The sequence below is a fragment of the Penaeus vannamei genome, chromosome 17 (genome assembly GCF_042767895.1).
Source record: "Penaeus vannamei isolate JL-2024 chromosome 17, ASM4276789v1, whole genome shotgun sequence".
NCBI classification, from domain to species: Eukaryota; Metazoa; Arthropoda; class Malacostraca; order Decapoda; family Penaeidae; genus Penaeus; species Penaeus vannamei.
In genome coordinates this window covers 5,472,691-5,482,690 of record NC_091565.1, presented here as the reverse complement: position 1 = coordinate 5,482,690, position 10,000 = coordinate 5,472,691, and the positions used below count along the sequence as shown (strand labels likewise).

General features: G+C 39.4%; 1 long non-coding RNA gene across 1 annotated transcript in view; it reads left to right on the top strand.

The window, feature by feature from the left end:
* The window catches only part of LOC138864530 (uncharacterized), a 53,292-nt gene that overhangs the window by 8,006 nt on the left and 35,286 nt on the right, over window positions 1-10,000 (top strand). The window contains exon 2 of the long non-coding RNA XR_011399185.1: window positions 1,186-1,276. This is a non-coding gene — a long non-coding RNA (uncharacterized lncRNA). The remainder of the gene's footprint in view (window positions 1-1,185; window positions 1,277-10,000) is intronic.

Sequence of the window (10,000 nt, the reverse complement as noted above, 5' to 3'; positions counted from 1 at the left end):
AAGTGAAGCTACTTATATCTTCACTATCAGTAATTTCCCACAAGGAGTCATATCCTCTAGGCTGCGTGTTTGGCTTTGTAAACTTTGAAAATAAACCACTTTATTTGTAGTGTGAACTATTCATAGTAGTTATATATATTTATTAAAAAAAAAAAAAAAAAAAAAAAAATTATATATATATATATATATATATATATATATATATATATATATATATATATATATATATATGTATATATGTATATTAGGCCTAATTGTAGAATAGCTGTTGAATATATATAGGTATTGAAATAGTTTTATATTTAAGTTGAAGGATCATTTCAATTTTTTAAGGTTGGTAAAAGTGTAGATACAGTTTTTGTATATTTATGCTGGATAAATGTTTAAAATTGCTCTCATTACTGTGCAGTGTTTAAGGCAAGAGAAAGTGTTTTGGCAGTGTGTGATTAAGCATGTTTCAGTCTCTCTGGAACACTAGTAATGATTGTGCCTATGTTAAGGTGAAGTGTGGCATCATATGAGCTGCCTGCAAAGACCTAGAAAAGATAGATGCTGATTGCTTGATGTTATAGTGTGTTAGCATATATGTTAGGTTGTTGTGTGAACTGCTTATCTCTGTTGATTTTTGTGTGGATGCTTTATAATTTGATGATAATGCAGTGTATTGGTAATTCTGTTTGTAGTGAGGCTGGGAAACTGTTTATAGGTTTGTGTTGTGTCTAGTTTTTCAGTTTTGGCTGCTTCTGCTTGTGTTAATGAGCTTCATTGCAGCGGTTAAAGAATATTGAAGATTTGATTATCAAGCTTTCTCTATGATTAACACATTTGTCAATAGCTTAGCATCTATCACAAGGTTAATTTAATCTGCTAATGGATAACAAGACATAATGCTTTTCATTTGTTTCTAAAGATGAATTGCATTTGTAAAGCATAAAACATTAAACATTTAAATGCATGTCTTCTTCTCTGTTACTTCTTCAAATGGAGGGTAATTTTTTGTTTAAATAGCATATTTCTGAGGCTCAGTAATTACCTAAACTTTAATTTTAGATGCCAATATTTTAGACTATTTGAGTGTATAACCTTTATCAAAAGTGTACATGTCCACCTCCTACATTAAATGACTTTTAGTGAATTGAAATCAAGTTCTAGAGGGATTTTAAAACACAGACTCAACCTTTGCAGGATGGAAAATGCAGGGAACATTGGTTCCCGGCGGCGCGAGGGCAAGAAGTATGCTGTGGAAGATGAGGCACTCGACAGAATTGCAAAAGAGGCAAGTAACAGTACTGTCTATGTTGTTTAGATTTTGGCAGTTGATATATATAAAAAGCAGGCTTTTTGGAACTTTTCTTCGTTTGGATTTATTTATTTTGGTTGTGGTACACATCATTAAGAATTCAAAGTGGAGTTGATAGGCTGCTCCTTGTGCCAGATTCAAGAGGAGCTTTATTTCTTTTGGAAATTTGCATATGCAGAGACAGAATGAGTGTTGATATTTAGCCAGTTGAAATAGTCCCCCCCTCCCTCTCTGCTCTTTCACTGAGACACAGATTCTTCCACACCTGTGTGGTGTTCACAGGTGTTCAGACCATATGTTGTTAGAAACAGGGTTACACAGAATATTCTGCCATGTTGTTATATACCTTATGTAAAACAAAGCAAATTAAATTATCTGCTTCCCTATATTCATTAATATATACCCTTTCAGAGAGTTATAGGATCAATTAGGAAACAGTCACTAAAACCTTGAAGAGCAATTCACATATGGCTTATCAAGAGATAAAAAATATCACACCTGATAAACCCAGTTATTGGAGGGAAATGATGTGTGAGTGTGTGAGAGAGAGTGAGTGTGCTGCAGGTGGACTGGTCTTGTGTGATAAGTTTTGGTTCTTGATGTGTTGGTGGAGGTGTGTTAGCAGCCAAACCGTGGTGGTATAGGGATGTGAGTGAAAGCTCAGAAGGAAAGTGAGAGTCAAATGTATATTGATTCCTACATAGAGGATGGAGATGTATTGTGATGGAATGGCAATAGATTTTTAAGGAACTTTTAGCATTTTAACTAGTATTGGTGGAAATCATGTACTCTTAATTAGAAAAAGAAGTGGAAAAATGCAAGGATGATGGATTGTTTCAGAGAATAAAGAGCTGTTTGAAATCGTAAAATGATTATAAAATTACTGGATTTAACAGTGAAAACCTATTAATAAATTCCCGAGATTAATTAGTGATATTTAAAGCAGTTTAATTTTTCACATGTATTGTGGCAAAAGTAGTGATATACTTTATAAATGCATAGGATTAGGAAAATTTACAGGACAGGGGATAACAAAAGGAAATAGGTTTTTCAAAAAAAAGACAACATTGTAAATACTAAGTGCTTACCTGGCTACTAATTTATGCATTTACCATTTGTTCAGTTGAAAGTACTATATCTAAACCTCTGTTGAGCATATTGGTTACTGGATTAAGTACTTAACTATAGCCTTAGAAGAACATTATTTCAATGGCTCCATCTGCAAATTACCTTCTGAATCTCCACTATGAGATGGAGAAGTTTGAAGCTCTCTATCTGGAGCTCCACACCCATGTTGCATCAAGGGTCCCAGGAGATATGTACATGGCCTGGAAAAGAGAAAAGCCAAGTGAACCATCACTGAATGTGGCAAATGTAGAGGGCCAACTAGATAGCCAAGCCAAGTTCATCGAGGAAACATGCCACCTACAGGAAGAAGTTTTTGGGGGTCCATCTTTTGAGAGAGAGGAGGAGGACATGAGGCGTGGAAGCATGACCAACCTCTACTTGGAGCCTGAAACCCCCTGCGATAAGGGGAGTACTGACAGGAAGCCCCAGGAAGTGTGGGGCTACCTCACCCAGATAGCCCTCATCTTCAATCGGATGAGGTTCTTCTTGGTGAGTTGAATGAGGTGGAAATAGCAAAGGCAGAGGCTCATGTCTAGTCTTGTATTGAGTTTAAGGTCTGTTTTATTTTTATTTTCATTTATTTTTTCTTAGATATGTAGACCCAACACAAACTAAAAATGGAAGTTTGAAGCTAAATGGTCATAATGCTGTTATTTGAAATAGGATCGAGGCGTTTGTTTTGAAGACATAACGAGTTGAATGTTGGTTTCATTTGGTAGATAGTACAGATTTTTCTCTACCTAGTGGTGGTCTTGGCCTTAATTTCCTTTTTCTTTTATCATTTCATAGAAAAATAACCACTATAAATGATTAGAAGTACCAGACTTATTAAGTTTTAAGGATGTGAAATATGTACCTTTTGCATTGTTCCAAAGCTTTACTCCCGGAGAACACTCATTAAAATATTTTCTAGCTTTAAGGAACACACTAGCTCTTTATCTAAATTTATATTTAACAGACTTATTGTATATATATATATGTGTGTGTGTGTGTGTGTGTGTGTGTGTGTGTGTGTGTGTGTGTATGTGTGTGTGTAAATAGATAATTATAATATTCCCTTGAAAACATACAAACTATAGTACAGTACTGCTTAAACTTACCCCTTTTATTAGTGGGGAACTTTTGCCTGACCAGACATGCAAAGCTTCTGTATATCAGGCGGGACATTTGATGGCATTTCATTTTTAGATCTATCATTACTAATTTTGCTTTTGGTTCTTAAACCATATGTAGCAGTGCATAGGATGAAGACCACTGCTTTATTATATATGTAGTCTTGAAAGGTGTGTGTGGTGGTGGTGGTGGGAAGGGTGAGTGAGTGAATATCTTAATATAATTCTGCTTGTGTTTCATCCATCCATTCATCCGTTAACATTTTACATTTTACACCTACATATTACACCCGAAATCATATATCATGTGACTGCAACCTTGAGGTTTCTTCATTCTGATGTGAAATTGGCATTTTATGCCTGCAAAATTGAATGTAAAGAATTGCTTATACATACATACACACGCATGCGCGCACATGCACACACAACACTCACAAACTCATACACAGGCACACGCACACACATACGCACACACACACACACACACACACACACACACACGCAACACACAAACTCACAAACTCGTGCAAACACAAACTCACGACACGCGCAGGTGCATGTAGTTGTGCAACATATCATGAATCTATGAGTAATCTATTACAGTTCTTTATTAACATAATTGTTATTATTGTTTTTATCATTTTTATTATTATTTTTATCATCGTCATCATCATCCATTCTCCTTCGAGGCAAGTACACTGCATAGGAGTAGTTTATGCACTTTTATTATACACATGACTGTCTGAGGAGGGGAAGTTTAAGAAGGAAGGTAAGAGGGCAAGGGGGAAAAGAAACAGAGCAAAAAAGGGAGGAGAAAAGTACTTAGAGAAAAGGGAGATGGGAAAGGGAAAATAGAGGGGAATTGGAGGGGACTTAAAAAGGATGAGGGCATTGGTGAGGGGGAAGGGAGAGGAGGTAAAAAATTGGAATGGAGGGGGAGCGAAGGGGATAAGGGAGCAAAGGTGGTGTGGGAGTTTAAGGAGGAAGATGAGGCAAGTGGAAGGGGGCAGATGTAGGCCATAAATGGGAGAGTAAAAAGGAATTAAAAGAAGATTAGGTAGTGAGGAGGGCTGGCATAACAGGAATTGAAGAAGTAGAGGTGGTGAAAGGAGGAGTAGGATGACAGAGGGAGAGAGAAGTACTTGTTTTATATTGTTATTGTCATTTTGTGGAATTTCCACGGGATGTGGTAGTAAATATTAATCCTGTCGCCACATTTGGCATGCCTTCAGTTCTCTTAGTTTATTTATTGTCTTTACACAAATATGGCTCTCCATGTACTTAGTCACTAAGGAGTCTGTTTTTAGTCCTACCTATCTCACTTGTTTACCATTTACCTTGATTTTTAGAATGCTTATTTTATATTATTTTATTTTCATTAACGTTATTAATGATTTAATCACATTTTGATAATCCTAATATCAATAAGAATAACAACAGTATCATTATGAATAGTGTTAGATGGAAAAACTTATTTTCCCGCCATTTCAAGGATCATTAGAGACTACTGATGCGATCATTAGAGATTCCTTAGTGGCAGAGTACATGTGGAGCCATCAGTATGTAACAAGATTTACAAATAGCTACAGGGGACCACACATAAAATTTGGGTGGTTGGGTTAAGAAATCAGTTGGTGGAGATTAAGAAGGAAAGTCGGAGAGAGCGGATGTAGGGCTTAGGGGGAGTAAATACAAGGAAGCTTTGAGAGTGAAAAGGGGTAGCAGATTGGGAAAGGGAAAGGTAAAGGGAGCGAGATTTCATGAAATTTCCATTGATCCTGCTGGTACAGTGGTTCTTAACCTTTTAACTACCACATCTCGTCTGGGAATATGTCCTTCACCCCACCACTCCCTTGCATCTATGACTGAAATTCCATCTCAGATTTACAAGGAAATTATGAATGTTCTTAGTCTTTATCTAATATGAATTAGTTACATTTTATTAAACTTATTATTTGACCTTCCTCTTCTTAAGAGAATTACAAATATAATTAGAGAAATTCCTAATGGCTCATGTGCACCTTAGATATTACCGATGCCCCAAATGGTAAGAACCACTGTGCGTGCATGCGTGCATGCTTTTGTGTGTGTGTGTGTGTGTGTGTGTGTGTGTGTGTGTGTGTGTGTGTGTGTGTGTGTGTGTGTGTGTGTGTACATATATATATATTTAAATATATAGTTATAGATATATGCAGACACAAGTGCACGCTCACACACACGCGCACACACGCACGGAGACACACACACACACACACACACACACACACACACACACACACACACACACACACACACACACACACACACAAACACACACAAACACACACAAACACACAGATGATATATAGATAGATAGATAGATAGATATAAAAAAAAATATATATATATGTATATAAAATATATATATATATATATATATATATATATATATATATATATATATATATTATATTATATATATATATATAAAATATATATATGTATATCAGTATATCTTTATATCTGTATGTCTTTTTGTTTATACCCCAGGATCATTTTTACTCTGCTGTCAGCAAGAACTCTTTGATGTCTTCATACTTCTGATACTCTTCCCCACTCTGTAATTAGCCATCCCCCTCGACTATGCCCCATTAACCTTCATTGTGATTCTGCTCTCTCTTATTATCCTGGTGCAGGCCTTTCCAACAGGGGTAAGAAGATTAATGCAGCTCTTTACTCTTGTTAATCTGAGGTTGGCGTGACACACTAATCCCTCGGAAGTGAAATGAGAGCAGATCTTCTGTAATTGGTCAAAGATTAAGATGCTAACAAGTTGCTTTTCCTACCATGGTGTTGCAAACACTTTCTGGACAAGGGGAAGGAGATTTTGAAATGGACATTATGCATGAGCATAAGAAAAAAGAGAAGAAAAGCACCTAGTCTGCTTGGAAAATATTAATAGGCAAGGCATTTTAGATTTATTAGTGAGAGGAACAGTGATCGTGCGAAAGCTTCATGATTTTCCATGTATCCTCTTATACTACCAAAAATCTATTGTCATTTCATTCTATAGCTCTCAATACTTCGGAATAATTATTTGACTTGATGGCCTGAGTATCATAGGAAATGCAAAAGATTTGTGGAATCCTGAAGGTATGTAAATTAGTTCATTCCTTGTTATAGGCATCTATTGAATTACAAAAGTAATGTTTTGTATTTTGAATTACATATATATTTGCCTTCATGTGCAGTATACACACAAGTCATGGATGACAGTACATTACAAGTGTTAGCCAACAATTGTTAAGGGATTAAGAATGAATATTATTGAAAGATAAATAGTTTTCATGCAATCCTACAGGAAACAGATATGATAATGAAATGGATAAAATAAACAATTTGATTATTCCTATGCAGTAGATATAAGATAATGGAGATCTGGAGCCTAGTACAGCCAGTATATATGAATAACTAAAAGCAAGAAAAAGTTTTAACTGTAATGTTCTTATGTGACCAAAATATCTAAAGTAATATACAGTATATCTCAAGATACATGCAACTACACACAGACTAGACTGTTAAGTATGGCATTTTTTGCCAAAACCTCCAGTGTGCTTGGGAAAATTCCAGGTATGCTAGTGTATACACCTCCCAAAAAAGTATACCAGCCAACATTTTTTTACTGAATTGAGATTTGTGTTGCAGGAACTTCTGTAATGCTATCAAGACTTGTGAAGAAGTGAAAAGTTTAGTTCAGAATTATATCTTAGCTATGTTATTTTACTGTGTAACACATCATTACTTTACATTATTCATACTTCACTGCTAATCAGTACATAAATATTGTTACTTTCATGTTAGCATACATGACAAGAGTTTAGTTGGTTGTATAATTTGTTGTATAACACGTTTTCCCTGTCTTCCATGTCACTTGACATTCTGTTTTCTACTGCTATCACATAAACTTCTGGAATACAAAGATAAATGAAAATGTAGTTTAAAGATGTTGAGATTAATTAGATGTCTATATATCCTACTTCAGGTTCACATGTATGTGCACAATTTTGGTTTCCGTCTTAAGAGTAGCCGACTTGTGTCAGTTCAGTATAGTTACCCCGCGAATTTAGAACGCTCGCACGTTTTCTTTCTTGGTTCCAAAAATAACCATTCTCTAGACTGTTGAGCAGCTGTTGACATGAGCGCCTTGTACGAACTATTTAGGGGTTAACTATAATTTGAAAGAGTGATAATGAAAGGAAAACGGTTTATTGAACTGCTCGGGGATTAACTATGTGATTGAGTGATTATGAAAGGAGTACGGTTTACTGGTATAGATATGTTAGTAATAATGGGGTTGGTAATGAGTATTATGATAATGATAAAGATAATGATATTGACTGTAAACGGAATGAGAACAAGAAAACACTAAATGCTACTGAAAAAGTAGATTGTTAAATATCGATAACGTAAGTGAATCGTTTTATGCGTATCACCCAAACCAAATATATTCAGTTTCATGCCTTCTTTTGTTATTCCCTTGATGGTCCTACGGGAGAGTTACTTAGCCTTAAATGCCAAACAGAAAAACAGGAGAGGTGAAGTTAGACCACGGAGTAGACGATAGGTGATAAGAGTGGTTAAACGCGTTGAAAGGGGCATTAAAGGAGTTGATTTAAGAGGAGTGATAGGGTGTGTCGAGGGAACGTGTTTGCGCGTTGAGCGAGAGCAGGAGAGGGGACGAGGGAGAAAGGAGGGGAATGAGACAAGCGGTTGCCCCTTTCCCTTTCGCCTTGCCCTCCCTTCGAAGATGAAGGGAGGCGCTTGCGAGAGTTGGATGACAAGGAGCAGACTCTTCTAAGGTGACTCTCGCGGCTCTGACGATGTTGGGGGAGGACCCGCTGGTCTTTGCTCAACCCTCTCCTCCTGCTGCTGATGTTCTTCATCACTTATTTGGCTTAATCTCTTCCTGTTCTTCGTTATGTGTATTTCCTAACTCTTGCTTTTCTCCTTTCCATCTGTTCTGCCGTTCGTCGTCCTGCCTCACTCCTTATGACTTCCCTTCCTCCGTCTCCCTCTTCTCCACCTTTCCCCTGCCCTCCCCTCCTCCTCCACCTTCACATCCCCGCCCCCCTTCCCCTCCTCTCTCTCTCCCCTCTCTCTCTCCTCTCTCACTTTCTCTCTCTCTCTCTCCTCCACATCATCTTGACCTCCTGTCCTGCTTTTCCTCCTGCCTCCCATCCTCTTTTAAAGAGCTACTCTCTCTCCCTCGCACACCCTCTCAACCCTTTCACCTCTTCGCCCCTTTCAACTCTTTCCAGCCCCCTACCACCCCCCGTCCATCCCCTCCCACCCCTCCAGCATCTACCATCCCCTCCCACCCCCTTCCACCCCTCCAGCTTCTACCACCCCCTCCCACCCCTCCAGCTTTTACCACCCCCTCCCACCCCTCCAGCTTCTACCACCCCCTCCAACCCCCTTCCAACCTCACCAAGCGCCGCGGATCCGGGACGCGCAGAGACGGTCGGAATCTGATCCTGAGCGCGGTCGGTGTGGCTCTCGTTTACGTCGCGGAGTTCGCAGACGTCGGGCACAGCAGGATCGCGATACAGACGAGATTAGATACGGGGGAAAAAGAGGAGGACCAGGACCAGACGCACAGGCTTTTAGGTGGATATTGGATACGGGGATTGTGGATTGCGTAAAAGGCCAATGAGTAAATTAATAACACTCCTTAACACGAGTAACGGGACAGTGCGAAGGGTAGGAAATGATATGGATATTTACAATTTGAGCAGAGGAGGAGCCTCTTGACGCCGCTGGCACACCACGGCTCGGGGAGTGACAACTACGGAGTCGCGAGAAGTCTGATAGTGTGAGAACCAGATAACAGGAGAGGGGGGGGTGGTAAGATAACAGGTGGAAGGAAGGAGGTGGAGGGAATGAGGGGAGATAGTGGGGTAGGGGGGAGGGAGGGGAAAGAGAGGGGAGGAGAAAGGATGGGAATAGTTGGTAAGATGGGATGTGGAGTGTGCGTAACATCGAGAAAGCGAGGAGAGGGAGGAAGAGAAGTGAGGGGGGGGGGCGAAGGAATGGCGGGAGGAATGTCGAGAGGGAAGAAGAGAGGGCGATTGCACAACCTGTAACCTGGAGAAGCTGAAATTCGCAGCACTGGCAACAATGCGAGGGAGGGAGGGATAGGAGGGAGAGAGGGAGGGATAGAAGGAGGGAGGAGGGAGGGATAGAATTAGGGAGGGAGAGAAGGCGGGCGCACTCGTCACTACAAACCACAAGGACAAGTCTGGCTAAATGGCGTGTCACAGCAACATACCTTCACTGGAGGACTGGAGCGTGGAGTGCCGTCCTGCCCGGCACTCCTCGCGTCTGGCACTGAAGTAATATTAGGTCACTTTCGACCCCACCGTCACCTCCCCTCGTTTCCTGGCCACGCCTCCTTTCCCCTCGTCGTTGTTGCGGCGTTGGC